At 41.4% G+C, this 12,908-nt stretch overlaps 1 protein-coding gene across 3 annotated transcripts in view; it reads left to right on the forward strand.

Moving 5' to 3' along the window:
* The window catches only part of LOC139924882 (disheveled-associated activator of morphogenesis 1-like), a 46,321-nt gene that overhangs the window by 4,780 nt on the left and 28,633 nt on the right, over positions 1 to 12,908 (forward strand). The window contains exon 1 of one of the 3 annotated variants that reach the window (XM_071916094.2): positions 8,932 to 9,340. The exons of the other annotated variants lie outside the window; for them this stretch is intronic. The gene's annotated coding sequence lies outside the window, so the exon portion shown is untranslated. Of the gene's footprint in view, positions 1 to 8,931; positions 9,341 to 12,908 lie in introns of those variants that run through there. 3 annotated transcript variants of the gene reach the window in all.

Below are 12,908 nucleotides of genomic sequence, written 5' to 3' on the forward strand. Positions count from 1 at the left end.
ATTGATGATACAAAATGAAATCAAAATCAAATCAAATTATGACATCTTGTAACCGAAGTCCTTGGTTAACAAAATTATATCACTTTTACAGGTTGCGTTCTCTTTATTTGAGACACATTGAATGATGAAGTTTAGGTAGTAATTTTATTCTAAAATGGATGCTTTGCATTTTGGATAATAGGGCTCTTCAGATGTATTTTTGACTGTCAATCTTCAGTGTTTCAGCAGTCACTCTCCCTCATCCAAACATGTTGGTGTTCTTGTAGCTCTGATGCATGGAATCACCCAAGTCTTCTACATCTACATCTCCAAAAATGAATAAGACCACATTATGCACAAAGTGGCACTTACTCTGACAAAGTAATTGCTGTCACTCAAGTGTAACACATTATGGAATAATGGCTTTCTTAAGAGCTTCGCTGACAAGGAAGTAACATCTTGTAGGATGGAGCAATCAGTATTTTTGAGAATATTGAGCTGTAAGCTAAAGATGATTTTTACTTGAAGCCAAAAAGCCAAACTCTTCTAACTACTCCCAATGCAATAAGGTCATTAATGCAATGATAGGGACTCACCCTGGTATATACAAGTTAAGGATTTTAATGTTTTAATCCTAATAAACATTTAGGTGTGCATATGATCTTATGTCCCATGACACAGAGGTTATATTGGCTTATATTTGGTTTGTTTTTGACTGAAGTGGCCCTTTTTATCAGCTTGCTTTTTGCAGCTTGTATAGTTTTAATTAACAGTCTTGCTCTCTTTCCTGCCCAAGAGTGGTATTCAAGTGTAGTTAACTTGGTTACAAAGTGACTGTTCTCTTGCCAGAGTGAGAATGAGAGAGGGGAGCACCAGAAATTGAGGCAAGCCCTAGATTATCATGATAATGAGCATCAAAATTAATCGCTTGTGTGCCTCAGCCACAAGATGTGGAAAGAGGGTGGCTCTGCTGCAGTTCAAACAAAGGGAGCATGTGGGTCCTGCCCTGTGTGTGTGGGGGAGTGCCATAACCAAGATGTTGGTTGTGAGGGTGGGAGGGGGTGTTATGGGCCAAATGGGATTCATGTTTCAATCCATGAACGCCTCTATCCTTTGTTTTCTAGGTCACGTTATTGATGTTAATTCCCAAAGCAGAGACATTGGAAATTAGAATTTTGTATGAGTCTCTGGTTTGAGCGCACTGATTTGTGGTTATTTTTTTTGCAGCATAGGTTCCAGCTGGTTGGATGCCAGTGTTTGGTCTGACAGCAAATTTTGTGCATGCATCAGTTCAGGCTGCTACTTGTAGTTTTAGTAATTACAGCCTAATCACCGAAAGCTGACGCGTGTTCCACATCTGAAACGGCGGCCTATCCCTTCACCGATACAGCTTCGTTTTGCCTCTGTCGAATCAGTTTCAGCCATCAAATTTTAAAGATATAGAGCCGAGAAAACTTCTGTTCTGCGATTTCCTACCAATGTACGTTTCCATAGAGATTGAATCTGAAAAGATGGAAACGGTGACTGTGACGGTAACCAGGACTTTCTGAGGAGTACGTTCCCTGCTTTGGAGTTGGCAACACTACCAAGTTATAAAGCTTATTTTGCCATCTGTCTCAGACAAAGTTCCCCCAAGTCCATTGATTGTCAGTGGAGCAGCTAATGACTGTGGCTTGATAACATCATACATCATAGTCTTGATTTTTTTAGTAGCTTTAGGCTTGATATTCATGCTTACAAATGCTGATCGGACCATTTTAAGAATTACATGTGGATTCATAGAATGAGCGGCACTGTTCCTTTTTAATATGCATTTGATTCATTTCTTCAAAGGAATAAGTCCCATACCAACATGTTTCCTCCTCAGACAAAACACACCATGTGTAGTCGGCCTGGAAACAGCTTGGGGTGAGCAGACAGATATCAGATTCAGCAGCAGACTGTGCCAGAGCACGGCATGCTTTATCCTGCTCTTAAAATGCTGCCCCGCCCTCCAGAAAGCAGACTCAAGTTCTGACAAGTTGCCGAGCAAAAGAGCAAGGACTGAAAAATATGTTTATTTTGCTGATTTCTTGTCTTTTCTGGTCTTTCATTCATTGATTTAGTGTTTTAGTAATTAAGAGAAATTAAGAATTATATAAAAAAAATATAACTGCCTTTGGGTTGGAATACACAACAGTGCAGAGGGAAGGATTAACATTTGAGGAGTTAACATGCTTTGCAAACTGCCATAATTCAGGATATTCCCCTGCATAGTATATGGAAATAAATGCACATTGCGGTTCGTCAGTTTTGGTGTTAAGCTGTGATGTTGTTATTTTTTGCTCTGGTAATATCTTTTCTCGGTTGCTGAGTTGGCTTGAATGGAGCGAGTAGTGTCAGTCATGCACTTTCATATTGAATTTGTTGAATTTATAATCGCAAAGTATCACTGCTTCTTTGTTCTTTTTGTTGTGAAGCACATTGTAACTTAAAAAAAAGTGTTTACAAATAAGTTACTCTTTAATTTGATGTACATGAAAGCCCATTCCTTATGAATCACAGCCTGGACAAATGCTGATATTTCTGCGCCATATTTTTTTCCTCCTGAATTGACAAGGTTGGAAATGTTTTCAGTATTTCTGCAAGGTAGTTACAGTAGCCAGCTTCTTGCTCCAGGAACAGTAGATGTCCTGATTTCCTGGGGCAGGGGTTAGGCTATTGCTATGACGAGCAGGTTCCCACAGTATAACATATCTGTGCGATAACATTACCATAGTTGTGGAGAAGTCGTCAAAACAGCCTCGCAGTCAGACGAAACCAGCTGCGTCAACAGCTAAATGTTCCTTAGGCATGATTGCATTTCAGCTTTTAGTGATGACTATTGTCCTCAATCTTTCTTTCTTTTCTCACAGTTATATAACTTGTTACACTTTTACCAGGGTTATGATTGAGTTGTTCCTTCACAGTGATGGGCACATCTCTGAACTCTCAGGGTTATGGGGTGGTGAGCAACTGTTGTTGTAATAAAATAATTAAGAAACTTGCAATTCTGCTGAATTTCAGAGAAAAATAGGTGAGATCAGCTACGTTATGGATCAACTTCATTTTTCAGTGCAGTGACCCCTAAAATACATTATTAACTGAGGCTATATGCAACTTTGTCTGTGTCTGTCTGTTAACAATATTGCAACAATATTAGGAAAAAGACTGATCTTAGCTAAATTATTACTCTATTACCAAAAAGTTATAACCCAAACAGGCTGCACCTGTAACACACTGCATGCAGTACTGTTCCCAAGTTGAAGTATCCTACTTCTACTCTACTTCTACTGTTGTTTGTGTAAGAAATATGCCTTGCTTGGCTGATATCTGCGGTGCCACAGGGCAGTAGCTGTCAGGTTGATCCTGTTAAACAGCAGGTGTCCTTGTTAACATCCCCAAACATCCTTTCCTGCTCCTGCCTCTTTTCTTATATTTGTGTTTTTGGTTTTAGTTTTCAAATCGCCGGCCAGTTCTTGGCTGGGGGCTTTTCTTCTGATTTTCATAGCTCTAATACTTTGTTTCGGTTTGTTGTCTCATGTTGTTTTTCTCTGCTGAGATTATGACACACTTTGAGATAAGCAGCTTGCAACTCGGCCATCCAGCCGCGCAAGCTGGCCATGTGTGCTGGCTTGGCTTCACCTTAGACTTTGCCATTGTGTCAATCATGCGTATGGCTGGCCATAAGCCAATCTCACATCCGGGTTGGCGGTCAAATATGGGGCCCAGACTTTAGACCTTTTTCACATGGATTTAGTCTGCTGAACTAATTCTCCGAGCATCCATGTGTGACATTAGCTAATAGGTACACTGTGTTTTCAAATTGTCTTCACCGTGAGAGCGGACTGGATACTGATTGGATCATGTAGGATTAGCATACTCTAGTTGATTTGTTTGGTTGTTTATATGCTACCTCTACTATAATGCTCAATGCATTATGGTATCTGCTCTTCCTTCCCTCTCCACTGGAAACCTTAACTACCAGTTTTTCACAGCAGTGGGCTTGGCCTACATCTGGGGGGGATCAACAAGTTAAGCCAGAGCCTTTAACCCTCAAATTTCGTCAATCCGTTACAAGCACGTTCTCTGCAGCTGCAGTCATTCACCTCATAATATTTTTACAGCAGTGCCTTCCATCTCTTTCGGGAAGATATTTTATCTTTCATTCTCCAGGCTTTTCTGAGAATAGAGAGGCCATGCCAGGCTTGTTTCCAGTTGCAGTTCAGAAAGTGTCCTGCATGTATGGTTACTGAAATGCAGAGGAATGTATGTGCATGTCATTCACTTACCTCACTTGTGACTCACTTGGGATGCTGTGATTGATCAAACACAAGGTAGTGGTTGGTTGACTGGTAATCAACAGTTCAAAGAACATCATAATCAAAGCACTGAGCAAAGAAAACTACTAGCCTAAATACTAACAAGTTTTTAGGGAAGCTACTTCTAATGTTAAACTTGGGCAAACTAGTGCGCTGCATAATTTTTCCACATGCTTTTATTGTACTATTCAACTAATGCAGGCAATAGATTTAAGACTACCCCCATTACTTAAGTTTTTTTTTAAATATGGGCTATATCATGCAGGTACTCCAGACATGACATACTGTAATTGAAAATGCCCATTCCTGCTATCAACTTAGGTTAATTTGGGGTAAAGAGACGGTAACACTAACAGTAATGGAGTTGCCCTTGCCTATGCACATACTTTCACTAAAAGCCTTTCCCTTCTCCAAGGAAAGCTCTGACATCAAGCCTATCCAGGTTGTCCAGTGAGGCTGCAGCAGCTACATAGATGGAAATGCTATTTTTTGCCATGGACATAAAAATAGGCCTACTATTTATTGATCCTTTTTATCTTGCAGTCTAAATTGAAAACCTCTGTAGCCTTACTTGGACTTCCTTTGCACATTTGCAGTTGCTTGGTTGCATTCTGGAGAGATTATGGGATGCGGAGTGTAGCATGCCCCTTCTGGGATGGACCTTGCTATTCCAAGGAGTAATTACAAGCTTTCCAGAGGGTGGGTAAAGACCAGTGGGACCCTTTTCAATCCTGGCATTTAATTTGTGATCGTTAGGGTCCCTTAAACGAGGGAAGGGCCGCACGGGTGGAATTTATAGATACAGCCCCGCCCTGAGTGAAACATATGTACAGTATGTAGCGCTGCTGGCTGCCACCACATGATATGGGCCATAATATAATGTTCCCCCTCACACATTCTTCTGCTGCAGTCTAAGCCACTATTTTATGTTGAGAGAGGCTGTCCGTCATTCAGCTGAGAATATCCTTGTCATTAGAATGGAGCAGAACTTTTTTCCTCTCACAAACTCATCATACTGAGGTGCTTAGCTTCACTTAGAGCCTTTCTTGATATATTCCTTTTCCACAACACTTCTAGAGGTGCCTGGCGTCTGGACCAGTTGATATTTGGTGGTGGCATTCAAACTGGCCGCATGACTTTTGACTGACTGTGCGTTCACACTGTGAGCAACACGATCAACAAGTAAGCGGAAATCCATTCATTTACTATAGAACTAAGCAGCTAGAGAAACTCTGCAAATATGTGGACAGTCAACCAGCTTGTTGGCTGAGAAAATTTGGCACAGATGAACTTTTCACGGTCATCTGCCAATCAGATCAGATCTGCTCTTCCTTGTTTCTCTTCCGATGTGATTTCTTTTGATGAACAATAGTTCTACCTGGGGGGCATCCTGGTGACTCAGTGGTCCGAGGCGCGTACCATGTAAATCGTACCCCATTAGAGTACAGTTTAGACTTTTTTGTTATTAATTTTTTAATGCAATAGGGATGAATTAATCAGTTGCATTGCTACAGACTCACCAGAGGGAAATGGGTAAAGTTGAGTTTTGGTGTCCTTGCATGCTTAATAATTAACAGAATAGTTCACTAAATTGTGAAAATGCACACACAAACACCCCCCCCCCCCCTTCAGTTTCTGTTGGAGTTGCTGGAGATAATTTCCCAGAGATAAATTGAGAAGACCCTTTTATGTTTCGCTGCATGGCTACTTGTTCACCCTCAAATTCGACAACTCTCAAGCCTCAAGCTACAGTTGTAATAAAAAGAGATTGCTGTATTATTTCACTTTGCCCAAAAGCTTGATTGCTCACGCTATGGCACCTTTATTAACAGTTTGGTCCTAAACTGCCCACAGCTCACTTCAAAAATAGCTTTAATGAGTGTTAAATGGGAGTGAGTGTTGAGTGTTGACGATTGAATGTTGGTGACATTTATATGTCTTGCACATCAGTATTTTATCATATTCTTTGAAATTATTCTACAATTGAATCCAATAATCCCAAAATCCAAAGCTAGCCTATATCTTAAATTGGCTAAAATATAGTGAGGTTCCAGAAACGGTTAGAATAGCCCAAAAATATCTTGAATTTTATTTTATTAAGTTGTCTGGCTTTAGTTTGTGTAAAAGGCTAACTTGTATCAAGAATCACTCTCCTATTATCATATTCCAGTAGACACTAAAGGGGCACAGGAACCTCTGACTCTTATTCTTATCTTTAAAAGGTAACTATGAGACATAAGTGAGTCTTTTCATCATTCAGATTCACTTCATGAAAACCAGTCACAGATTCAATTGAAATCGTCCCACCTACTGCCACTCAACACAGAAATGCTAAACAGTGCCACTGTCCCTGGAAATGTCACCATCCTCAGCGTCCCAGACATCTTCTGCTGTAGGTACCTGGTGCCCCTGAGGTCGCCGAAACGCCTGTCAGTGCTGTTTTTTACTGACAGCGACCGTCCTTCCCAGTAGAACAGAAGCCCTCCATGGGAACAGGACCTGTCTGTTATTCCAGCTGCATGACATTCTTTTCAGAGGCAGCTACCCAGGACTAGACGGCTTCCAGTGTTATCCATTCATGACTGCACCGGCTCAGCTCATGACTGATGTCTGTAACACCAGCTGTATCACATAAGACCGGTTTGTATGATCAGCCTACAATACAGCCTCAAATATGGAAAATACAAAATGAGCCGAAAGTGCAGTGCTTCAGAACAGTGTGTTGTACCAGCTGGCCAGAAATATGATTTGAAAATGGGGGAAGAAGACTTAAAGCTGCACTCGGCGGCAACTTCCCATATTGGCAGCCCCAAAGAGAGGTAACTGTATGAAAAATGTGAACTTTAATAGCCAGAAATCATCTAATGTGATGCCAGTAAACTGCAGACAGCACGCTCATGTTTACCAACCTGGCCGGTCTCTTTACACCAAAGGATACCAAAGGGACTTATCAAATAAAACAAATAACAACTGCTCACATCATTGGCTTACTAACCTTAACCAGTTATTATATTTCAATAATATTTCTTTTTACTTTTTCAATTCATGTGTCCAATTTTCTCGAGGTTCAACACAAAACCAACAACAAAGCACTGTGACGTTAATGCTCAAACCCTATGGCGGCTTTAGGTTGACTCACCTCTCAGGAATAGGAGATGAATGACGGATAGATGACAGTTTATGTTTGTCAGCACCTGAAAACCTGCTCAAAAACCTGTAGGGCCTGAACCAGGGGGACGGCTCCAGAGCTAGGCTGTCTAGCTAGACCATGTCTGCCCAAAACATCTGACTACAAAACTCATATTCTCATCTATAGTGAGATTAATAAGTGTTTGGCCAGCAACATGTTTTTTCCATTATCTTGGCTCTATAGAAGAATAATATAGACAGTCATTTTTAATTTAAGGGTATTCTCATCCATTAAGACAAAAGACAAAAGTCAGATGACAAAAGTCAAAAACTACATTCATTTTTGTGCTATATATCATTTTTTTCGTTGGTACCCTGAAAAATATCTCTATGAAAAGTACAATATTCATCAAATAGGCCTATATGTCTGAAAGACTATATTCAACACAAAGTATTCAGACTAAAATGGGCCATTTTTGCGATAGTTTTGTGTCTCAAGGGTTAAAAGGAAAGGAAGACTTCAAGAGTCTTGATGTCGACGGGTCACCAAGTTTGAGCAGTTATTGTATAAAGGGTTTTCTGTCAAGACAGTAACCTAACATGACTTCACTTATTCACTTAAAGTTAATCTATCCCAATACGTGGAAATCTCACATGAAATGGAGGCACTGACCAGAAATAGTTGTTATATTAAATTATTGGTCTTTTTGGCCTTTTATAACGTAGAGGCCAAAAATGACCTATAATTACAGTATGTGCTTTTGTGTCACATTTATCTTTTTAAATTAAATGCTAATTTGATAAGCCTCCTGCATAAAAGAGCGAATTTACGATAACTGTGCCTTTGACTGAAATTGTGGCAGAGTGCTGCATAAAGTCTTACATTTCTGTAAGACTTCTGAAAGATATCATGTAGGAGTGGGTGGGATTATTTAGATTAAAATGCTGTGGACTTTTTTGTTCTCTCATCATTGAGAGGATGTTGCAGTGAATTATTTATAGTGTAATAAGTTGTGTTTGTGTTTTATTATACACTGGAAGAGTTTGAATGTCTGGGATGAAGCTAAGCTCTTTTGTTTTCACAGCTCACAGCCCATTTCATTTTACACATCCCTTAATTTGCTCAATACCATTGTCACACTTTGTCTGTCCCTCCCTCTCTCTCTGTCTCTCTCTCTCTCTCTGCCTCTCTCTCTCTCTCTCTCTCTCTCTCTCTCTCTCACACTCACTTTTTACACCACACACGTTTACACCTTAGCTTTGTTTTTCTGCACAGCTCTCCAAACAAACCCTCTCCAAACAAACCCTAAACACGTTGTCCAAAGCCAGAGTTTTGGGGGGAGGGGGAGAGCTAGGCGGCGACCACGGCTCGGCTGCATCCTATTAGGATTGGGAGTGTTGAAAAGGGGTGTGGCCTGGAGCCAGTAACATCTGTGCCTGTCCCCTCTGCCCCCACGGCATTCTGCAGAGAAAGAGAGAGAGAAAGAGGTTAGGGAGGGAGTGGATATACCAGGGAGGGAGAGGCTGTGCTGGCCAGCTGGCTGGATAGAAGATCTTACACATCAGCTCATGCTGTATGCCGAATTTATCCCTTGTTTTCCTCCTGTCACCAGAGGAAAACAGCCTACACCTAACTGGTGCGCCTGCTGGGATTTTCCTCTCGGCTGATTTTGACAACCTCTGGGACTCGTGCGGACAAGGTGCTTATTAGCGGCTCCGAATCTGCCTGGATTATATACCTTGCACACAGGAAATGCTCCGCCGTCTGCCGTGTGCAAGCAGCGTTTTTTCTGTCGACAGTGCAAAAAAAAAAAAGCTGGATACTGCAGTGAGTTTGAGGATATAAAGGGAATGCTCACACCCGTCCAGAGGCGAGCTCACTCCCGGACAGGGTAAGCGAGCTGAATGAATCCGTCCATTCTACCCTGTAATCAAATGAGCGCAAGAAACTATCCCCCAGTGTGGGAGCTGCAGCCGGCTATCTGCTGATTGGAATGTCTGTGTGGACTGCATGTGACTGTTAGATAGGCCGAGGCTATCTGTCTCTGTCTGTGTGTGTGTGTGTGTGTGTGTGCGTGTGTTTGTGTGTGTGTGTGTGTGTGTGTGTCTGTGTGTGTGTTCAGGGGCTTTTGGCTGGCTTTATCACTCACCACCACTCACCAAGACGTAGGTGATTGTGTCATGTCTGTCTAATTAGGAGGTGTTGGTGTGGAAAACGGTGTTGCCGTAGAAACGGGGGGAGGGGAGGCAGTGTACTGACTTGGGCCCCGGGGCTGATTTCATGGTGAGAGAGTTGTCCTCTGTATGCGGGGAATGCCCCATAATGACAAGGCTGCTCTGGAGATAGGGTGAGGTGGCGGTAGAAATATGTACGTGCACGGACACCCACCCACACACACACACACACGTAGGCTGCTACCTCCCACCAACTTCTCTCTGTGTGTAGAGAGAGAGAGAGGGAGGATGGCATACTTTTTTCCAGGATGGGTGCGGGGGGGTGCAGATAATGAGGTCAATGAAAAGGAAAGTCACCTTGAACAGAGGAGGGTCTGCTCATTCTCCTCCCTCACTTCCCGTCACTACCCATCCTTCTCAGGTTCCCCTCTCTCGACCCCATCCTCTTTCGGGCAGGGCTTGTACTCCATGTTGCATCCAAACCACATACACACTAATGGCCTGCAAGAGAGTGAAAGCAAGTCTTTTTTAATCCAGCAGGATTGCACTGCCGTTGTGTGATGGCCAGATAGATTTTTCCTCTTAATCCTTAATGGTTTTGTTATTTGTTTTTGTCCCTTGAATTAGAGAGAAAATCCTATTTTCTCCCCTATAAACATCCAGAGCAGATTAAAAAGGAGGGTAATGTGCGGGAGAAGGGGCTTACATTAAATCACCCACCCAGCTTGCGCCGGTCACCCGCCGCTCCGGTTACCATAGCAACTGAGGCAGAGGTAGGGATTTTGAAGGACTGACTGCAGCGAAGGGTATCCAAGAAGAGATTACAACGCTCCACGCCCTTTATTGGCATGCCATAAAATTGTCTATTGTATTAGACACAAATATACCTATGTTTGCGTCTAATATTGAAGCACGGCCTGTGCTGCGTGGTGAACACACAACAATGTTTAATGTTCCACCTGCCGCTCAGAGGGAGATGAGGGTATCGACGCTTTATGATGTTTCCTTAAAGATCAATCGTTCAAAGTCCAGGGCTCGTCGCTGAACTCACTGAAGCCCTTTTCTTTGTTTATACTGAGCAGTTTCTCTTCTTATTTTCCTGTTTTGTGTTAAAAATTGATCAGTTATTTCCTGTAATGCTCTCAATCAGAAACACAGGCATGACCTAGATGACACTGATTGGACTAAGCTAGTGACTCCCTTCCCTTTCTGCTTCTAGTCAAGGACTTGTGGATCCTCTAGCAGCATTGACTCCATGTTCATACACACTGATTCTCAGTAGAATCATATTCTTAAAGTAGGCTGTCCTGATTATGAAATGATGGATGCAAACACAATATAATATAGATTATGGCTACCCAATTAAGACCTCACTCTCATAATGAGTAAACCTGCTTGATACTCCACTCTTAATGAGAATACACAACATTTCCCCATTACCTGGTTACTGATGACATGCTCTGTTTGATCAGATTCAAGCCAGTACAGGACACTTATTAGGACGTGCACATGCAGAACATCCTCAACTCAGTACAAATCAGAATTCGCAAAGTGGTGTAATGTAGCTATGAAAAACGACCTTGCAATTCATAACCCACCGTGAAATATGCATGATGAAATATAACCATAAAGTCAAATTGCTGCTTAGGCAAGTTTATTTCAGATTTCAACATCTCTGCCATGTGTTAAAAAATCCCTGTTTTGTTTACATTTTCCACAGTTAGGGAGGTTCATGATAAGTCTCATCTTTTTTTTTTTTTTATTTAAATCTAAACTGACATTTTTTGGAACGTAGCCAATAAACTGAACCCAAATTGCCGGGCTGAACCCCTGGCGAGGATATTGTCACATGTTGAGTAGTTTTCTTCTTTGCCCTGAGTCTAACCTCCATCTGCAGGGTTGACCCAAGGAAGAATGCTAACATGTTTAGAGTGGGGGGTTGGAGAGTCGGTCTGCAGAACAAGTTTGACAACCTCGCCTGTGGAAAGAGCAGCAGCCTTTTAACCTGCTTTTTAATCTCTGTCCTCCCCACATTTCAGCTCGACACTCCCAAATCCTAAATTTACATTTTTGCTTCTCTCCATCATTCATTCATGAGATTTAAAGGGGAATACCGCTGAATTTAAGGTTTTTAAATCTACCCCATGGCCTGGAACAATTATTAGTTAACATTCACTCTTATGTCCTGCCCTCTAATCTGTGATTATAGACAAATTGGCAATTGAGAATTAACAAAACGATTTGGAAAAGATGTTCAAACCATGCTGGGATAGCATTCATGATGCTGATTTTCTGGGGTATAGTTTCTAGTTCTCTACCGATAGCACTACTGTAATACAGAGTGCATTTAGGTGTAAAAGTTCAACCATTAAGGTCACACAAGGTTAGTCTGCTGTTCAGTGGAGCTCTATGGGATCTCTTTGGGAAAGAGTTGTTCATGTAGAAAGACAGACGGTGATACAAATTAGATTCACCAGTGATTGAATTTTTCCTAATCAGCCAAACGGTTTGGCTAACAGAAATCTGCTTCATCAGCATGGGTTTTGCAAAAACCCTTTGTTTCTGAAAAAATGCTCTGGCCCCCGAAACAAAGCATGTCAACAACTCCAGATTAGTGTAGTCTGTTATTCTGCAGTTGCTGTGATTGAATACTCCGTTTATTTTGTGTTGTCGAAATGTGATATGAAGAATGAACACAATAAGCTTGTGTCAGTCAGCTTGCATTGATCATCGCAACACACTTGTTTCCATCCAAACATTATGTTCATCCAAAAGTTTGAGAAGACTGAAAATGACAAATCAGTTGGTAAATCTGAAACTGCTTCATGATACTTTTGTTTGATGGATTAAAGGACAGATTATTAAGACATATCCCCATTACAGGCTTAAATTGTGGCTTTTAAAATGGGTGTGGCTAGTGATGCAGAGGCTGGTCCCAAACAAACCTGAGCCATCATTGTAGCTCAGATTATGTTCCTAATGTCTCAGCTGAAACGTGTCAAGGCTATGAGGCTGTAATGAGGAAGGATGTGGAAAAAAAATTAGATTACCTTATGCAACATGTCTAATAGAGTTCCCTTCCCAGTTACTGTGGACAAATTTACTGCTGAGCTTCCTTGTATAGTAACTGTGTGTAAGTAACTGCAAACACAACCGTATTTATCAATCTCGTTGTTTTGTTTTATACTATTTGATGTATTTGTGTGAATGTTCTTGGTTTAGCCATGATGCAATAGAAATACTGCAGCAGGGACCTGTTGTTCTAAATTAACATATATTTACACA

The sequence above is a fragment of the Centroberyx gerrardi genome, chromosome 18 (assembly GCF_048128805.1).
Source record: "Centroberyx gerrardi isolate f3 chromosome 18, fCenGer3.hap1.cur.20231027, whole genome shotgun sequence".
NCBI lineage: Eukaryota > Metazoa > Chordata > Actinopteri > Beryciformes > Berycidae > Centroberyx > Centroberyx gerrardi.